Source organism: Equus przewalskii, chromosome 32, assembly GCF_037783145.1.
Source record: "Equus przewalskii isolate Varuska chromosome 32, EquPr2, whole genome shotgun sequence".
In the NCBI taxonomy this organism is placed as follows: domain Eukaryota; kingdom Metazoa; phylum Chordata; class Mammalia; order Perissodactyla; family Equidae; genus Equus; species Equus przewalskii.
Window position 1 is genome coordinate 11,632,427 of NC_091862.1, and position 21,471 is coordinate 11,653,897.

At 39.8% G+C, this 21,471-nt stretch overlaps 1 long non-coding RNA gene across 2 annotated transcripts in view; it reads left to right on the top strand.

Annotated features, from left to right (window-relative positions):
- The window catches only part of LOC139080793 (uncharacterized), a 38,528-nt gene extending 25,834 nt beyond the window's left edge, over positions 1 to 12,694 (top strand). For both annotated transcript variants that reach the window (XR_011535578.1, XR_011535577.1), the window contains exon 7: positions 12,110 to 12,694. This is a non-coding gene — a long non-coding RNA (uncharacterized lncRNA). The remainder of the gene's footprint in view (positions 1 to 12,109) is intronic.
- The last annotated feature ends 8,777 nt before the right edge of the window (positions 12,695 to 21,471 follow it).

Genomic DNA, 21,471 nt, shown 5'->3' on the forward strand with positions numbered 1-21,471 from the left:
AGGTGCCGTGGGGATAATGTTGACGCGAGAGATTGGCGATGCAAATAGAGGCCTGTGGCAGGTTGACTCACTTCTCACGGAAAAGTAAAGAACTGATTTACACTTTATCCTAGACCCTGCCTGTTTGGTGACTGGCTCCCAGAACGGCTCGCTGAGTGAAAACGGACTGTACCTGAACAGACCACAGGTGTCATTCACATAGCATCACGTTCCTTCCTTATTTGCTTCTGCCAGTCTCTGGCCTTGAACAGCTGTTCCTTGAGAGAGAAAGACCAGAATAACTAAGTGTCAGTCAAAGGGTTTGTTTCTTAGCTGTTGAAAGCAAAGTAAAATGACTCCCCACAAGTTTTGATAAATTGGGGTGGAGGAAAGCCACATCTTGCCATTGAAATTCCTCTTAAATCCATTCAAAAATAATGCATCAATCTTTGAACTTCAACTTCTTAATAGTGTCTCCCAGCTGCCCTTGAAGCACCTCCCCCAAGCAAACAAAACAAATAGAGAACAGAGCGGTAATACAAACATATTTTAGTTACAGGGTGGTAGACAGAGGGCGGGGGACAGAGTTTCCAGACTCCCAGCCTCCTCTGCCACTTTTAAATAAACGTCCCTCTCTCTCTGAAATGAACAGCACAACCCTGTTCTCGGGATTTCGCTTTTTTGGTATCGAGTCCTTGAGAAAGGAATTCCCCTCCTCGTTCCAGCCTGCAGCATGCTCCCCATCCACAGCACTGATGCAGACGTCTCCTCTTTCTTTCTCCTTTTGCTAAATGCCTGGTGTCGAGTATGATTCTGTCTGCTTGATTCGTCCCCTCCCCAGCATTCCTGCGAGGACCTCACCGGTGTAATGAGAGCGGGCCTTCCTATCTTGTATTTTTTCCTTCTGATATATCCACTCTCAACATAGCTCTGTTTGCCTCCCTGCATCCCTGGAGCCTTTGGGTGGACATGGATTATCAAAACTCTAACCTTCCTCACGCACTTAAAATGAAAAAAACATAGTAGCTACAAACAACCCAGGGAGACCTGGGAATTCAAAACAAATCGACTGACAAGTGGCAGTTCTGCTGGGATACAAAAAAAAAAAAAAAATGAAAAGGGGGGGAATGGTTCAGTCTCTTAATTCAACAAGCTCAGTTGAGGTTATTTTGAAAGTCACTGGCTGCTCCAGCTGTAACAGCAGTGTAGACCAAACTAAATTATTCTTCCCTTCTTGTTGGATTTTTCTTATTGAAGTTCCTAGATCTCTACTCTCTGGTGGTAACACAGCAGCTACAAATAACATCCTCTCCTCCTTAGAAAGGTGGTAGCATTCATGACGAGATGAATTTTTTTTTTTCCTAAATAAACTGTAGCACCTTCATCCTTCAGGAGCAAACGTTAGCATAGCTGAGGTGTGGAAACTTCTCAGAGAAAATTCTAAAATTTGTTCTTTTTGGAATTTATGTTACTCAGAGGGCCAAACATGGTGCCAGCTCAGTCCCTTTCCAATGGCTCTTTACCACTTGCTTTTTAATTCCCTTTGGAGCACAGGCTATGAGAAGAATGTCCTATGGTGATTCATATATAAGATATAACAATATCCTTTTGCTTTTGTTTTCACCCCCTCCCAATCCACTGTCTACCACAGAGATCTTTTGAATCACAAATCTGGCTACTGTTCTTCCCTATATATAACCTTCAAAGGCTCCCCGTCCTCTACAGCAAAGATAGCAAGTCGATTTCCATCTTGCATTCTGACGGATTGTAACTGACAACCTAGAGCGGCATGCTGAGAAGGAGTCTGATGCTGCCTCTGGGTTCTGTGGGAATGCTGTGATCAATTAGCCATGCCTGCCATGGACCTGGGAAGGAGGAGTGGTGGTGTACGTGTCATGCTTTGTTCACATAGCCAAATCCTTGCCATGGTGTATGTGTCCCTCCATGCGATACTCTACTATTCAGCAGTACAGAATTTCTTCTGGTTTCATAAAGAGGGTATCCGTGTTTGTCCCCAGGCTTTTGCACTTACTGTTTCTCTACCCAGATCATCCTTTTCCAACTTCTTTGCTCAGTTTAGTATTATTTGACTTTCAAGATTGAGCTAAGAGTCATCTTTCTAGAGAAATCTTTTCCTCTTCTCTTTGATTGTAGACCAGGTACTATGCCTGTGTGTTACTGTTGCCTCCATCATTGTATTATAATTCCCTGTGTCTGCTTCCTTCATGAGACTGCAAACTCTCTGAGGGCAGAAGTAGATTTGATTTTCTCATTAATTACCTAGCATAGAACTTGAGCTCTTATCTGGCAGACAATAATTGTTTATTGAAAAAAAAATGAATGAATGGCATATTTCCTACAGATGTGAAAAATAAAACAGAACTTACTGGTCTTTGTACTTTATAATAATCATGCAAGCAAATGAAAAAAATTTTAAAAAAACAGTACTGTTGGATAATTTTAGCGATTTTTTTTTCATTTGTTGCCATGTATTCATTTGGTTTATTGATTTAGGGTTAAAGTCAAGGTTGTTTTTTGCAATATTCCTGGACTATTTTGGAGAAAACCAGCTTTCTATTGCCCGTTTTACCGCTTCTTACAATAACATTCACATATATGTATGTGTATATCTTAGTTCTGGCTGCTGTAAGGAAACACCATAGACTGTTGGCTTAAACAACAGACATTTATTCTCCACAGTCTGGAGGCTGACAAGTCCAAGATCAAGGTGCTGACAGATTCAGTTCCTGAGGAGATCTCTCTTCCTGGCTTGCAGACGGGCCTCTTCCTGCTGTGTCCTCACATCATGGACACCATCCCATGATGAGGGCTCCATCTTCATGATCTAGTCACCTCCCAAAGACCCACCTCCAACCCACCTCCAAATACCATCACATTGGAGGGTGGACTTCAATATATGCATTTTGGGGGCATACAATTTTGTCAATAGAAAAAAAAAATATATATATATATATATATGTTTGCTTACCATATGCACTTAGATATGTAATGTAAGTGGAATAAAATCTGAATTCCCAGAGTTCTTTATTATATTCACACATCAAGTATTTACTGATCAACTACTTGTTCAGTGTGCTGGGAATACAGTGGTGAAGAAACAAACACAATACACAACCCGATGCAGCTTACAGTCTAATTGGCCCTGCCTGAATTTTTTCCAGTTTGGGTGGATTGACTAGCTTCCATTGAGCAGTTATCTTGGACCCATCATACTGAGAAAGAGAGTCCAAGCAGGATTATCTGCTTAGAGTAAATACCCCTTCCTCTCGAGAAATGAAGCAACCAGGGCGTGCTTTGTATGTAGGGGCATCTTTATGGCAGATGACCAAAGTGAACATTTGAGGATTCTGGACTATTCTCGACTAACCTATACCCCTGTTAAGGCTTACTGCTCTTGCCCTAAGTCAGCCTTTTCCCCCACTTTACTTAAAAAAAAAGTTTTATTATGGTAAGAAAACTTAACATGAAATTTACCCCCTTAAAAAATTCTTAAGTGTACAATACAGTATTGTTAACTACAGGTACAATGTTGTGCAGCACATCTGTAGAACTTATTCCTCTTGCTTAACTGAATATGCCCGTTATCAGTAACTCCTTATTTCCTTCTTCCCACAGCCCCTGGCAACCACGGTTCCACTCTGGTTCTACAAATGTGACTGTTTTAGATATCTTGTGTAAGTGGAGTCATGGAGTATTTTTCTTTCTGTGACTGACTTACTTCACTAAGAATAATGCCTTCCAGGTTCATCCATGTTGTCAGATCTTGCAGGATTTCCTTCTTTTTTAAGGTGGAATAGTATGCCATTGTGTGTATACTATATTTTCTTTATCTATTCATCAGTTAATAGACATTTAAGTTGTTTCCACATCTTGGCTATTGTGAGTAATCTTGCCATGAACACAGAAGCACCAATATCTTTTCAAGATCCTGGTTTCAATTCTTTTGGGTAAATACCCAGATGTGAGATTGCTGCATCGTGTTGTAGTTCTATTTCTAATTTTTTGAGGGACCTCCATACTCTTTCTATAGAGGCTATACCATTTTGCATTCCCACCAATATGTGCAAGGGTTCTAACTTTTCCACATCCTTACCAACATATGTTGTCTTTTTTTTTTTTTGATAATAGCTAACCTGACAGGTGTGAGGTCACATCTCATGGTAGTTTTGATTTGCATTTCCCTGATGATTAGTGACGTTGAACACTTTTTTGTGTATCTGTTGGCCATTTATATATTTTCTTTGGGGAAATGTCTATTCAAATCCTTAGCCACTTTTTAAATCAGGTTATTAGTTTTGTTGTTATTGAGTTATAGAAGTTCTTTATATGTTTGGAGATTAACCCCTTCCCAGATATATGATTTGCAAATACTTTCTTCCATTCCATAGCTTGTCTTTTATGGAAAGACATCCCAGGTTCATGAATTGGAAGATTTAATATTGTTAAAAGGTCTATACTACCCCAAAATATCTACAGATTCCATGCAATCCCTTTCAAAATCACGACACTTTTTACAGAAATAGAAAAACAATTCTACAATTCATATAGAACCATGAAAGACCAAAAGTAGCCAAATAATCTTGAGAAAGAAGAACAAAGCTGGAGGCATCAACTTCCTGATTTAAAAATATATTACAAAGCTACAATAATTGAAATAGTATGGTACTGGCATAAAGCCAGACATGTAGACCAATGGAGCAGAATAAACAGCCCAGAAATAAACCCAAGCATATATGGTCAACAGATCTGCAACAAGGGTGCCAAGAGTACACGATGGGGTAAGGAGAGAGTCCCTTCAACAAATGATGAAGAAACTATTTTCACCAAAAGAATGAAATTGGACCCTTATCTTACACTACACACAAAAATCAATTAAAATGAATTAAAGACTTAAACATAAGGACTGAAACTGTAAAACTCGTAGAACACAAAGGGGAAAACCTTCTTGACATTGGTCTTGGCAATGATTTCATGGATATGACACAAAAACCTGGGCAACAAAAACAAAATAAACAAGTGGGACTACATCAAACTGAAAAGATTCTGCACAGCAAAGGACACTGTCAACAGAGTGATATGCCCCAATTTGGTCTTATCCTGAGGCACTTGATCCAAGAGGTTGGAAGTAAGTCTGTGACCGTACTTAGTCTCTGTTATTTTGTGACAATGACTTTAACATTTGCGTTTTCACAATTCATTCTCAAAATAACTGTATGACCAAGCTTATTACACTCTTCTTTATGGATGAATAAATGAAGGATCAGAAGGTTGTGCTGTCTGCCCAAGGTGGCCCAATCTGAGGAACTGGAGTGCTTGCCTTCAAGTCCTGGGTGCATCCTAGGGCCCCTCTGCCCAACAAGGCATGCACTGGGTCAGCCTGTCCTACGTCCTCTTTTTCTAGGATAAAGATGTTGAAACGAAGGCCCGGAAGCACTGCTTGGTGCACTCTGGTGATAAATGGAAACCATCTCGTGTTCTGTCACCCGCTGGCACAGCACAGTGGTAGGCAAGTGGGATTGCACCCACAGTGTCTCTGACCTTATTAAATACTCATATGTTTTACGCTTCCTGTGGGAATTCTGAGTAACTTAAGGGACAGATTAGTAGTAGAGTAGAACAGTGCAATCTTCATGTGGGTCATTTGACTAGATTGACAAGCCCAGCCTCCTATGTCTAGCTTTAAACCCATTGCCTTTTACTCAAAGTCGTTTTTATTTACTTCCACCTCCTTCCACTTACGTCTGTCCCTGCAATCAAAGGCACTTTAACACGAGCAATGTCTTCTCTCATCAGGTCCTCCATTCTGAGCCTTGTCTCCACGTTACCAATCTCTCTTCCCCTAAAAAAAAGCTTCCTTTGAAGCAAAAATTAATAGTACGCTTCCCCTGAGAGACATTCCTCTTTGCCTGGATAGCTGTGCTTTTTCTGAACATGCAGCCTGTTTTTGTCTTGTGGAAACTGAACTGTGTAACTGATCAGTACTCCCTAGTTGAGCTGGCTGGCTGAGAGGTGAGAGCCAAGTGCGTGAATTTCCTGTAGCAAGTACCTGGCCCTGTATCATGGGCATTTTTGTATTAACCTCATTTTTGGGTTGCCTTAATATTCCTACTCTTGCTTTGCTTTCTCTTTTCTCTCTTATTTTAAAACATACTCTCTTGCTATAATTTATGCATCTTTCAAGGCCACCCAGAATCGTGTCTGGAGCAAAGTGAGGGCAGAAAGAGTTAGATGGGTGATAGAGTCCATGTTTTAAATAGTCAATGCTTTAAAACATGTAAACTTATGGATTAGAAGGAGAAATATTCCATGATTGGAGCGGAAAGAGAAGTGAGGTTGAAAGCTAAGGAAAAAATATTGAAAAGAAATAAAAACAAAAGAAGGGCCTCCCACAGACCTATGGTTAAAAGCTCCATGCCTATAGAGTTCACTTGACTTTCACACTGGTCAAACAGCCATATTCAGGAAATAGCAAGGAAAGGGAAAATTAAGAGAGTAGTGAGAAAGACGGAGAGACACATTGCGTCTAAAATTTTAAAGAAACCCAAATGCTAGGCAAAAGAGAGTTTTTCACTTTGTTAGGCAAGGAGGAGCCATTGAGAGTTTTGGGACGAGATGAAATAACATAGGAAAATTAACGCGGTGTGTAACGGTTCAGACAAAATAACAGACTCAGAGGCAGGGAGAAGAGTTTAAAAAAGAGAATGCAATAGCCCAAGCTTTTCTGGAACATTGGGATGAACTTAGAAAATAGTCATGTAAAGAAGGATGTTATTTAATATTCATCTAATATTAACATGTTTTTATGAATCACACAGATCCTAGCACTGTGTTAAAGGCTAGAGGAATGAATCAAATATGGAATTATTTAAATGTCCTATGGTCTTATGGTGGGAAATCAGCCTGGGGACAAATATGAGGGTGTCTTGTGGGTGTTGCATAAAATTCAGACGGATGGAAAGGACTACATCTGGTACGTCCTGTGAAACTGGACTTGGGTTGCCAGGTAACTGAAATCAGGGTTGTCAGGACCTGAGGACAAGCCCAGTTTGGGTGGGGAAAGAAAGCAAAGGAAAGCGGAAGTGTTCAGCCTACATGGCTAAAGAAGATGATGTGCAAATAACAACGAAAAGGTGGGGAGGCTGTTTAGGGGAAGATGCTTTTGGTTTGCGGGAGAATCCTATTTAAAATTCTGCCAAGTCATCCCAGTAGATATGTCTAGTAGGCTGTGAGACACGTGGAATGAGGATTTGAGGAAGAGGTCAGGGCCAACGCTATTGATCCAGGGCCCACTCTCTCAGAGGTGATGGTTGGAGCCATGGTCATCACCATGGATACAGAAGCAGTGATCAGATTTATGTTTGTTTGTGTGATAGGAAGACCAAGGAGGAGTGGATCTTTCTAAATGTGAGGTGATGGAAATTTGAATCAGGTGAATTTTTTTTAATGGAAGATGATTCACAGCTTAGCTTATTAAAAAAATGAGAATCTCTATACACCACTTTACTTTGACTAGGAGGCCCTCTGGGGGAGATTTTGGCTGAGAAGTCATGTAGAATGCTCTAGAATGAAAAGTCATAGAAAAAAGCAAAGGGAAAGGAGATCAGAGTAAAGTTTTCAAACAAAATGACAGGGAAAGAGGAGTTTGGAAACTGCTAAGCTAAAATAAGATCAGGTGGCACTTATATTATTGTTCAGACATTGTACCAGATTTCATGGTCCAAGCTGGGAAAGGCCTAGTCCAGAGAGGCCCATTTCTGGGAGATGGGCAGGTCCTGCATAAGAGGATGTGCTTCTCTAGGGCCTGTTAGAATCTGCTTCCTCATTGAGATGTGCAGGGGAATGGCTACTCCGGGGCAGATGGCCTGTGTTCTGGCCTCCACTTTACTCTCATCTAAAGGTGAAGCCTGTCTGTTAGAGTGGTCTACCCCTTATTCATCTGCCCATTTATTAATTCCTTTACTTATTCACTGTACCCATGCTTTCTTCATTCCTGCCTTTATTCAATGTTCATTGATTTCCTACGAAGTCCTGCACACTATTTAAGGCTCTGTGGGGGCATAAATATGACAGTAAGTGTGTTGCTTCCAGTCTGCTGTGGGAGAGAGGTGTGAATACACATGTCCCTATGTAAACAGTGGGTTAAATGCTCTGTAGGAGGCAGATGCAATCAATCGCATGGGCCCATCCGGGGGAGAGGATTTGGAGAAGGTTTCCTATAAGAGGTAACATTTGAACTTTGGCTAAAGGGTGAGGAAGAGTTTGTTAGGTTGGACAGGCAGGGTGAGGTCCAGGGTGAAGCTCTTCAGGTGTAGGAAATAGCAGGTGCAAAGAATATGGATGTTTGAAAGTGAGTCTGTTTGGGGCAGGCTGGAATGGGGTTCATAGCAGGGTTGTTGGGAGAAGAGGATGGAAAGCAAGCAAGAGTCAGAGAAAGAAGGATCTGCTCTCTACATAGTAAGAATTTAGTCTTCTTTTCATTTAAACGATCTCAGCGATGAGAGACCTTCCTAACTGCAGTATACTACTTCCAATGCTTCCCATTGATAATTAATTGATGAAAATTAACAACCAACAGTCTCTGAGTCAATTTTTTTCTTTGGCACTTATAAACCCCCATTGCAAATTGACATACAAAATAACTTTAAAGCAACTGCCCTATTACTTGTTAGCTCATTACTGTTGAGATTGATGGCAGAGTTCAGAGAAATACCAGAAAACAGGTTAGGGGACTCTAGTCTCTGACCTTCATCCCAGCAAAGACAACATACATTTAAAATTTTCTTCTTAAGAAAAAGCAGCTGCTGCTTTCACTATCTTGGGATGTTAAAATACCTGTCGATCTACTCTTGGCCGCAAGAGTGACTTCACATTATTTTTTCTGAAAAAAAATTAAGGTGAGGACTGACATGGATGAAAATCTTAAGGATCATGAGATTTATTTTGTTTTCATTAATTGTGCCCATGTTTCTTCTTAAGCACTAAGAAATTATATAGGACGCCATACTTTATTTAAAAAGAAAATGGCAGTTGTCACACTTGGTATAAAAGTACGATGACTCCAGGACCCATTGAAGATCTTCAGTCTGAGCTCTGGTCTGTGGCTTCTCCTTCAGTTTTTAGACTCCACAAAAACATTTCTTTAAAGAAAAATACCCTCAGCTAAGGAACATGGAGGAACGCCAGGCACTTAGCTGATCGCTGTAAATTGGCAGGCTTGGAAAAACATCTTCCAACTGATTTTCATACACGGCGTTAGCAATCAACAAATATTTTTTGAGCACTGCACACACATATTAAGGATTTCTTTGAAATAAAATGCTATAAAAATAGGATGTGCTCTTAAGGGCAATGTTGGACCCTGCTTCTTCATGGAGACATTATGTGCCCGTTTCTACTCTTTAATATAGCCTTGTGAAAGCACCATGAACGTTTTGGGGAAAAACGCTGTAAATCAAATGAACACGCCTGTGTTAGAATCAAAGAGAGTGACACACTTTAAACCATAGGTCAGTATTAAAGAAAATGGGCTCCAACCTGTGTGCATGTGTGTGTGCGTGCATCCCCATGCGTGTGTGTCTGTCTCTTTTGGAGACTGAGAACAGAGGCAGCTAGAACATTGAGTTAAAAACAATGTGAATTGTTAACTTTTTTTATATTTCTTTGCAATACTGGATTTTATCCCTCCTTGTGTTGTTCCACCATTTCAAGAGTGTTCTGTGTTTGAAAAGAAATGGAAAAGCTTAATCTGCCTAGTATATGAGATGCCATTGAGCATGGCTATCTTACATGTTACTTGGACCCAAGTTCTTATCACGGCTGAATCAGTTTTCTTTAAAATTGCAATGGTTGTGGGTTTAATTCATGACAGCAAAGATGTTTGGCTCCCCCATTCAAAGGAGTCCTGGAAAGAGCTATCTCTGCAATCCAGCCACAGATACGATTAGCTGTGGCGATCAAAGGCACGTGATTTTTGGGCGGATGGATTTTGCTGCAGGGATGTTCAGACCCAGAGAGTGTGAGTTTCTGAGGACTCTCTTTCCCTTTTTATTTTTTCCATTTTTAACAAGTCATGTAGAGAGTGATTTCTTTTGATTGGTATTATTGGGAATACCGAACTGGTGTGCTTCTCAGTTTTTAACTGAGACCTAATAGAAAGATGTTATCCTGTTTTTGGAGTAAAAGAATAAAATTGATCTGAAGTGTCTATTTGGAAGTTAAAAACAAGCTGAACTGACATTTAAACTTTCCCTTCTGAGGGGGAAGACTTCATGGCGTGTGTAGGTAACGTGTGTGTGCGTGCAGGCGTGTGTCTAAGTTCTGCCAGGAAGAAGTCCCTGGAGTGGCCTCCGCCTCCTTTTGTGTGGAGCGTGGTCACACCCAGTGGCCAGTTAGGTTAATCGCACGTGTGTATTCCCCAGGGACACCTGAGAAAGAGCAGCTGGCCTCAGTCACTTCCCTGAGTGGATGCCAGAGGCCAATTTGGATAATAGTAGAACCACCTTGTTCCTTTCCTTTTGTTCCAAAATGTGGTGCCTGGGTAGGAAAAAGCCCCACACCATTCATGATGTTAACAATAGCGGCATTAACAGTCATTGGACTCCCACCGTGTCTGTTATTCTTTAAATTAGGACCCGTGAATATAATGAGGTGGATTTTCACAGGAACATTTAAGGGCAGGCTGAAACAAAGAAGCATTGCTTTTTATTCTGATTTTCCTTTATTTGTGCATAATTGAAACATTTTGAACGTTAATTGTTCTTTTCATTTTGTTTTAATTTTGAGTTGGGGGGGAGCAACATCAGATACTGTTTTTAAAAAGACCATCTTTTTAGAATGCAAATAGGGGCAGAAAACCTATTTATAAATTTTTAAAGAACTATATGAAATAACCCCAAATTGCTGCATCCTCCATTAGCATCACAATGACACTTTTCTTTCTTGCGTGCTTGCTTTTAAGAAATTCTCTTAGTAGACACTGTTAAGGCCTGTTTTCACTTAGGGGCAGGCATGACTCATGGACAGAAGCGTGGGAGTTGTGTTTGTGACTTGTGCCTTCGAGTTAGGCTGATCATAAAGGAGAATTTGTGACCAAGGAGCTGTCTCACCAAGTGAAAATGTAGCCCATTTCTTTTTAGGAGCGAACCTGTTATGGCCTGGTTTCCCTGGGCTGTGGAAATAGTTTCATACTCTGTGAGGTCTTTTCAGGGCCTCCTGTGGTACCAGGTTCTCATACAAGCTCTGCTATTTATTCCATTTAGAGCCTAAATCAAACCTCGCTTTTCTCATTGAATGGTCCTCAGAACCTTTAGTCCATAATGGTCTCCCCTCGTCTGAAGTTCAATCACTCGTACTTTTCAGAAAAATAGGGACTTTAACTACCCAAAACAAATTGAAGCCAAAAGACCAGGGTCAGTGTCCCCAGCTCCACCCCAATGAGCAGTTGACCTTGGTTTGCATATTACTTTGTTCCAACCAGAAGGACCTGATCTCCTCCTGCCACAGTCAAGAGGTTGTACTTGAAGATATCGAACATCCCTTCTAGCTACTTGAGAGAGTAACTTTAATCAGACTCTCTTTCCCTCTTTTAACTCCTTTCTACAGCTTGATTATTTCCTCTCAAAGCTATTCATTTCTCAATTAAAAATAGCTATTTACAAGGAGCCCTGCACTCTCTGGGCTGGTGCTTGAATTCCCCCTCCTCATTTCTGTGCTTCCTATGAATCCTGCAGCCATCATTTACTGCCAAGGATCACACGTGTGGGTGGTGATGTGTGTTCTTGTTTTACTGATGTAGAGTTTTTGTTTCTGTCCCAATGCACAGATCTTTTCCCACTTGATGCTCAGAAAGGGGAGAACTGAAATATTTTGCTATTAAAAACAAACCCCTGCCTTCATTGCTTGTGTTGTCGGCTCCTCCTTCTCCAGCTGACTCTTCCCAACCCCAGCCCATGTGAACTTCCCTCTTCTGAAGAGCTGTTGTGGCTCCAAGTGACTGGATAACTTGAGATGTGCTTACCAGGAAGATGTTTAAGGGGGCTACATGGAAAGTAACGTGGTATTCTTGTTTCTGTATAATGATGGACTTACTTTCAGTTGTTCCTTTAAACAGGTGGAGCGTTTCCTGCCAGATGGACTTTGAAACTCTTCTTCAACAGCCATAGGAAAAAAAATAATCTGATATGCCAATAAGAATGCAGCTACCAAAGAGAACATCAATATAGCCACAGTAAGCACAGCTTCACCAGCTGTAGCATCACCAGCCAGAACCAGCTTTGGCAGAATTTAAAAAAAGGAAGACTTCACTGCAGATGGAAAGTTAAAGGTTCTGTGCTTCAAGATTGATGCTTGATAAAGCAGATAATGGATGCTGAGAGTGACCACAGCCCTTCAACAAGAAGACAATACTTTGGACCAGTGGTTCTCAAATTTTAATCTTAACAAAATCTCTTAGATGGCCCTTGATAAATCTGAATGTTGGGACCCACCCCAAGAGTTTCTGATCCTGTCCAGCTTGGGTGGGGCCTTGGAATCTGTGTTTTTAACCCATTCTTAGATGATGTTGATGCTGTTGTTCTTGAGATACACTCACCTCATAGGGTCATTGTATTAAATGAGCTAATATTTTTCAGGTGCTCAGATCAATGCTGGTCACTCAGAAAATGTAATAAAAATTTAAAATGCCTAGTCACAAGAACACTGCCCATTATTGTTATATATAATGTCTAGATTCTGTTCCCAAGGGTGAACCAAATCAGGCAAACACCAAACAGAATTTTATTTTAACAGAGCTGAATAATTGAGCTAAGCAGAATGCTCTGACACTATGCTATTGTCTATCTATCAGAGAATATCTTGCTATTTTTTTTTTTTTGAGGAAGATTGGCCTTGAGCTAACATCCACTGCCAATCCTCCTCTTTTTGCTGAGGAAGAATGGCCCTGAGCTAACATCTGTGCCCATCTTCCTCTATTTTGTATGTGGGACTCCTGCCATAACATGGCTTGATAAGCAGTGCGTAGGTCAGCACCAGGGATCTGAACTGGTGAACCCTGGGCTGTCAAAGTGGAGCACATGAACTTAACTCCTATGCCACTGGGCTGGCCCCTAACTTAATTATTTTTTAGAGCTTGTTGTTCTCTGCCCCTGCAGGATGAGAGTCTTGACCTTTGTTTCTGTTTCTCTCAATGGAGTTGATACCTAGTTGGTGCTCAGTGTACTGGTTTATCTATATCTGTATCATTTCCCCTATAACATAGACACGAAGGACAAGAATTATAGAAGACACAAATGAGATGCATCTTCACAAAGGAGTATCTTATCTGTCATCCATCCATCCATCTATCCATCCATCCATCCATCTATCCATCTATCTAAACATTCTCCCAGTCTGTGGATTACCTGTTCATTTTCTTATTGATATCTTTTGAAAAGCAGAAATTTAAATTTTGGTAAAGTATAATTTCTTGGTTTTTCATTTAATGTTTGATGTTTTTTTCCCTAAGAAATCTTTGCCTATCCCAGCCCTATGAAGATTTTTCTCTTGTATGTTTTTCTAGAAGTTTTACGATTTTAGCTTTTATGTTGAGTTTTTACACACATTTCAAATAAATGTTTGTGTAAGGTGTGAGATGGGGCTTGTGGTTTATTTTTTCCATACCAATGTTCATTTCAGCACCATTTGTTGAAAATTCTACACTTTCTTCATTGAAATGCATTAATGCCTTTGTCAAAAATTGACAATAAAGGTTTGGATCTATTTCTAGAACCTATTCTATTTAATTTTGTGTCTCTCCTTACACCTAAAGCACACTGTCTTGATTTCTGTAGTTTTATATAAGTATGAATTCAAATAGGGAGAGCCCTCCAATTTTGTTCTTATTTTCCAAAATGTTTTTGGCTATAATATATACCTTTGTATATCCACATACATTTTAGAATAGCTGACTAATTTTTATAAAAGAGTCTGATGGGATTTTAATCAAGATTGCCTTGAAGCTGAGATCAATTTGGGGAGAATGCTTATCTTAGTAATATTGAGTCTTCTAATTCATGAACATGATATATTGCTCCATTTATTTACATCCTTTATTTTTCTCAGCAATGTTTTGTAGTTTTCAGTGCATAGGTCTTTCACCTCGTTTCTTAAATTTATTCCTGAGCACACTTTGTGTTTTGTTTTTGATGCTGGTGTGAGTTTTATTATTTTTACATTTTAAGTTCTAATTGTTTATTGCTGGTATGTAGTAATACATTTGATTTTTGAATATTGACCTGACCCATGACGTTATTAAATTCATATATCAATTTTTATAGTTTTTTTTGTGGATTCCTTAGAATTTTCTATACAGACAATGTATCTTCTGCAAATAAAATTCTTGCTCTCAAATTTTATGCCTTTTTTTTTTAAAAGATTGGTCCTGAGCTAACATCTGTTGCCAATCTTCCTCTCTTTTTTTTTTTCTTCCCCAAAGCACCAGTACATAGCTGTATATTCTAGTTGTAGGTCCTTCTCGTTCTTCTATGTGAGCCACCACCACAGCATGGCTACTAACAGACAAGTGGTATAGTTTCATGCCTGGGAACCAAATCTGGGATGCCATAGTAGAGCATGCCAAACTTTAACTGCTAGACCACAAATGGCTGGTTTTCAAATGTTACGCTTTTTATTTCTTGCCTTATTGCACTGTGTAAGAGCTTCAGTACAATATTGCATAATAGTGGCGAGTGGTGAGTCATGAGAGCAGACATCCTTGTTTTTTCTCTAATCTTCAGGAGACAGCATTTGCCTTTTCATCAGTAAGTATGCTGTTACTGTAGGTTTTCCATAGATGCTTTATATCTGGATGAGGAAGTTCTCTTCTATTTCTGGTTTGCTAAGAAGTTTTATGAATGGTTGTTGAATTTTATAAAATGCAACTTCTGCATCTATTGAAAATACTTGTGATTTTTCTTCTTTATTCTGTTAATGTGGTAAATTATATTGCTAAATTCTCGGATATTGGGCCAACCTTGCATTCCTTAGATAAACTGTACCTGGTCAGGTGTCATATTGTTTTTATACATTGTTGGATTCTATTTGCCAATGTTTTGTTGATGATTTGTCCATGTATGTTCACAAGAGATTTTTATCTATAGTTTTCTTTTCTTGGAATGTCTCTGTTAGGTGTGGTACAAGAGTATTGCTGGACTCATAAATAGACTTGGAAAAATGTTCCTTCTCTATTTTCTGAAAGTGTTTTTATTTAAAGATTGGTATTATTCATTTCTTAAACGTTTCATAGAATTTAGCACTAAAACCAGCTGGGCCTGAAGTTTTCTTTGTGAAAATGTTTTGTGAATTCAATTTCTTTAATAGATATAGAGCTATTAGAATTTTATATTTCTTCTACAGTCAATTTTCTTACATTGTGGCTTTTAAGGAAATACTGAATTTCATTTAAGTTATCAAATTTATTGGCAAAGTAGTGTTCATGATACTTGCTTTTTGACCTTCTAATGTCTAAAACAGAAGATATTTTAGTAATATCTCTTTAATTCCTGATTTTGATAATTTGTTCTCTCTTTAACTAGACGTTTGTCAATTTTTATTAGCACAGGTATATGTCATTTTACTGTGCTTCACTTTATTGCACTTCACAGATAATTGCGTTTTTTCAAGACCCTCGATCAGCAAAATGATTATGACTTGCTGAAGGCTCAGATGATTATTAGCATTTTTTAGCAATAAAGTATTTTTAAATTAAGATACGTATGTTGGTTTTTTTGACCTAAGGGGGCTATTGCACACTCGATAGACTACAATATAATGTAAACGTAACTTTTATATGTACTGGTAAATCAAAACAATTCATGTGACTCACTATATTGTGATGTTCATGTTATCATGGTGATCTGGAACCGAACCTGTGACATCTCCCAGATATGCACATACTTTCAAAGAACCCCCTTTTTCTCTATTTATTTTTGTTTTCTACTTAATTTGTTTTTACTCTAATCTTTATTATTTTTTTTGCTTCTGCTTTTTATGGGTTTAAATTACTCTTCTTTTCTAGCTTCTTAAGATAGAAGCTTAAGTTCTATCTTAAGATAGAACTTAGATGATTAGTTTTACACCTTTATTACTTTGTAATATGGGTATATTTCACGTTAGCTCATTTATGCCACAGGTACCATTATTGTTTCCTTTTTACAGGTAAAGAAACTGAGGCTCAGAGAGTTTGTTACTCCTCTAGGCTTAGAGAACTAGAATGGGTGGAAATGAATTCAGACCCAGGCAGCAAGCTTCCTAAGTTGGCCTATGAGCCCTTGAAAGCCAAAGATGCCATACAGGCATTGACCTTGAGAGAACTGGAAGGTCTCAACTCAAGCACTCCTAAGTGGTTCCTTCAGTCATTTTCTGCACACTTCCCAGTGTGTTCTTGTCTCAAGTTCCTTTCTTCCTTTAGCCATGAGCAGTGTGTATGATAGGGCATACTGGGACCCCACAAGTATATGCTTAGAGGATTCAGATCCATACAGGTGGCTTAGATGCTCTTGTCAAATGAGTATGTAAATATGTTTTTATTGCAGCCTCATCAATAATTAACCTCCACTCTCACTTCCTCTCTCCTCCAGCATGGATGCTTGGTGGCCTATGGGTGGGGAACTCGTGTGACCAGCTAGCAATTTTCTAGCATCCAAGAGGCAGGGACAGGAGTGCGGGAAGTTTTCAAGGTCTGTGCTCCAGGCTGTATGATGCATTGACTACTCCCCAAAGAGCCCTCTGCTTATAATTGCAGCGTTTTTGGCATGTGCTCCCTGACAAAAGAACAGATGTTTCCTTCAAGAACAAAAGAACAGGGCATCACTGTTGGCCTAACGATTTGCCACTAATAACATTGGATGTGGAAGCAACAAGTCCTAACGAGAATGTCCCTATAGATCACGAAGCCAGTGCCAGGAAGTCGAGTTGAAATGGGAGAGCTCAGTGCTGCTTTTCTGTTTTAATAGGCAGCATACTGGATGTTTTTAACCTCTTCGGATAAGTGACGACAGGCTGTTCTTTCTGGCGGGGTTCATGAATTGTGTGGCTGTCCAGGAATGATGGCTTCATGAGTTACCTTATAAGACCCCGAGTCTGTGTTCACTTCAGAGATGCATTTAGATGATTATTACAGGCTTGACTGAGCCTGCACCATCAGCTTGCAGTCCATAGATGGGGAAGCATTCCCTAAACCACAGCTCTCGGTCAGACTATATACACCAGCGCAAGTTTTTCTCTTCATTGCTGGCTGGAACTTCAAAGTAGGAAGAGCCACACACAAAACTGAGAAACAAAGAGCCTTAAAAAAGAGTCTTGCCTCCCAAAATTCAGTAGGCCTCTCGTGCTGAAAACCTCCTACCCATCATTTCATGTCACACAGGGCTTCGGTCACATGCCTAGAGAAGTTCCTCTGATTTTTCATCTCTGAAGAATATCTCCTTTGAGGTTATTCTTGGCTTTAGCCCAAAGGAAAGACATTTCTTTTTCATTCTCTCCCCCAACCCCCACACCAACTATTTTTTTAAATTAGCAGGAATGGGAAAAATATTATTTTCGCTCTTTCAGCTTCTTTTTCACCAAAAGAGATCAATGTTCGAGTTTTCTAAGTCATGATTAGGAGAGAACATTCGTAGCATCTTCTATTAAGATCTGTACTATGTCACATGATTTTTACAAATCTCTCCTTAAATTTCCTGTGTACTCAGCTAGAGTGACATGTCCCAGTTTATGCTTGTGCTCTCAGCTTATTCCTGTTTTCCTGACGTTCTGTTTGTTGATTTGGACAATTTATTATATGACCACAATCTCTTTAACAAGTGTTCTGGAAAACATTTATCATTATTCTAATAATTTATATAAAATTTTCTGTTGCTACCACTATACTGCTGATGTGGGAAATGTGGAACCAGACACTTGGAGTGACTTCAAGTTTGCATAACGTGAATCTCTTAGTCACATATATATTTGAATCCATATCACTTTTCTTTAAATGTAGTTGAGATAAAGTGATTACGAAAACATTGTTTCTTGGAAATTTTAAGGTTTTGAATTCAGTAAGGTACATACAACAGTTGTAAATACTCTCCTATTTTGGTTCCAAATATGAGTTACATTTTGGGTTTAGCAACAGCTGAGGAATACCTAAAAACACAATTATATGGTTTTGTTACTTGTAATGATACATTCTGTGTTACAGAGACCACACGTTAACAGTGGATTCCTTTAGAAATTGGATGAGTATGAATTACAAGGTGACAAATCTTAACGAACATTCTAAGATGGTGGCAGAATTGAGTTAGGAATATCTATAAAAATGTGTCAACACAAAAGTCAGAGGCATCCGTGTCTACTGATAAGTTGGTCTCTAATTAACCGTGTGGTTCTAGGTAATCGGCTTTCTCCCTCCTTTTCATTTTCCCAATCTACAAAATGGTCATAGATGCCCTTTCTCTAGGACCTCTCACAAAATTCTTGTAAAGGTAAATGGGCCCCTATCTGGGACAGTGATTTGAAAGTAGAGCCTATTATGCATGTCACTCTAGCTGTACTTACAATATGCTGCAATTCTGTGGCAGCCACATTGCAAGATGCTAGGACTCTCAGCCTCTGTGGGACAGCCCTCAGCGTGAATTAAAAGTTTCGGTCAGAAGGGCCCGGCTGCTAAATTACTACTTTTCATATTCCAGACTGTGAGCAAAATTCCATAAGTGTCTCAACTCCTCTATTTTAAGTTTATTTTCCTGGCTTGATTCAAAACTTAATAAAAACAAATGTGCATCTATTGTAATTCAAAACTGAACTATCTGGGTGGCATGGGGTGGGAGATAAAGAGACAGAAATGAGGGAGAGGAAACCTTACTTGTCTATGGTAATAAAAGAGTAGTTTTACAAAACTGAAAATGATGAAAATCGAGCTAGCGAAAATGGTATGAGACAGTTGACTGAATTCCTGCATTTGGAAGCAAACTAGTACTTTGTGACTGTACTTGGTTTTCTTCCTTTTTCTCAAATGACTGGGGTCACCGAAATACTGCATTCATATAAATAAGCTTTGCTATATTGTTTCTGTTCAATTATGTTTGCATTTCGGTTAATGACAACGATGCTCACCTGTACCTATTTAACCCATAGTGAAAACTCGGGGGCCAGTCCTGTGGTGTTGCTGTTAAGTTCACATGCTGTGCTTCCGCAGCCCGGGGTTCACTGGTTAGAATCTTGGGCGTGGACTTATGCAGCGCTTATCAAGCCATGCTGTGGCAGCATCCCACATATAAAACAGAGGAAGATGGGCACGGATGTTAGCTCAGGGCTAATCCTCCTTGCCAAAAAGAGGAGGATTGGTGATGGATGTTAGCTCAGGGCTAATCTTCCTCAAAAAAAAAAAAAAAAAAAAAAGGCCATGATTAAAACTCTGGGTTGAAGATCTTGATTGGGTGAAAAGGAGAAGTGTAAAAAGCACAGAGGGGTAGTATTGCTGTCCTTGTGCCAGAAGTGATTTGAGGTAATTTTTCCAGCAGAAGTGACAAACTTAACTCCAGTTATCTCCCCTTTTTACCTACCCCTTCTTGTGAGTAAAGTCTCGTGTTAGAGAAACAGCTACCTGGCTCAAAGATCCTAGTCCCTAACTCTAAGTCAGTGGATTTCTGGGAGAGTCAAGTGTCTCTCTTAGGCTATCCATTCATCCTGGTTTGCCTGGGACAGACTCGGTTTGTACCCATGGCTCAGCGTGATTATTAACTGCACTTCCTCTCATTCCTAAAGTGTCTGGATTTGGGTGATGAGTTCCTCCGTCACACTACCCAGGCTGGATGCTGAGCACATAGCTGGGGTGTTAGGAACCCTGCGCCCTCACCAGTTGGAAGGCCTGGCGCAAGCGATATAAACGGGTTAGGTTACTAATGCACAATATGCGGGTGGACCTAGGTGCCTTGATGACAGTCAATTTGTTAGTCTATGCTCTGCCTTTTAATACGTATTCCCAAACTAATTGTCTCACTAAATCCGCTAAGTGACTTTTCTGGCTGCAACATTTCTATTTGGGAAAGATGCCAGAATTGTCAGCCAGTAAAGACTTCAGCCCTTTCTTGGCCAATTTGCCAAAAAAAATCAGAGGGAGTTATTGATCTTTTCCCTTGTACTCATTCAGCTAATTCTTTTTTTCTGTTTCCTTTCTTTTCTTCTTCTTAAGCTGACATCCAATAGAAGTTGTTTCTTTCAGGTGCCAGCAACATGTCGGCGCCAACACCGTTCACCATATGAGTTGGTTTCCCTCTTTTCACTACAAAGACTCTTTTTTTGGCTATATTCACAGCACAGGTATCTGTCAAGCTTTCTTCCCTCGTGCGTTTATTCCTGGGGTGGCTGTGAGCCTTGACTGGTCCATGAGACGAAATCCCACTTGGATGCTACATTTGGGTACTATTCCAAGTTGCATACTTAAAAAAAAAACCAGTTGCACAGTGTAGAAGTTATCAGGGCAATCTTATTTTATACTTAATTTGTGAAAGAAAGCCTAGAATATTAGTCAGGGACATTGAAATTGATAATTAGTTTCTCAACGGGAGTAAATTTTGGATTTGGCCTTCAGACATACGAACTATTCTTTCAAAACCTCTGACTCTGAATAATGCTACACTGCCTACTGGGAGAGCTGTTCACCTATGGCCTTTTCTTAGCTGGAGGCCCAGTCCTATATTGTCCTATTAGGTCAGATAAAAGAAGGCGGCCTTGGGAATTGCAGCAGAATTACCAGAGAGCTGGGCAGAGTGGTTACAGTGACAATAAATATTTAAGATATCTGGGAAGCTGTTAAGAACGGGATAGTGACAACTGTTAGCAGATGCTGGTGAGCACCATGGAAACTGAAGGCCAGACTTAACAAATCTGCAACCTATTTGCTTGAATTATCCTGAAAATACTCACCCCTCCACTTGAAAGATGCTGCATGGAAGTGCTCGGGTGATGCTTGAATGCACTGTCACATGGAGAGCTCCACAGTGAATACAAAACTGAGGACCGAGTGTAACACAGGGTTCCGAATAATTCCCACTCAATTGTGGATCAGCATGAGAAGAGCTAAGAGCAACATGACATACTTCCTTTGACAGCGGAGGAAGCTGCTTGTCTAAGCACCTGGCTTGTCAGGCAGCCACGTCCAGACTTCTGATCCCCTTTCATGCTTTCTGATGCTGCTTCATAGAATTTTAATTCCATAGGAACTCAAACCAGCAATCTTTGATTTTCATTCCCTTTCTTTCCTCTGCCTGCCCATGCCACATTTTGGTCATCCTCAGAGTAGAGCTCCTGAGACATAAAAGTCAATTTGGGTAGGAATTATTGGGAGTTAGGGTGGAAGATGTGTTGATAGAGTGATATATAAGTAACTTACAAATTGATATATGCATTCTAAAAATGCGCCAGTGAAATTTTCATAATTCTAAAATGGGAATG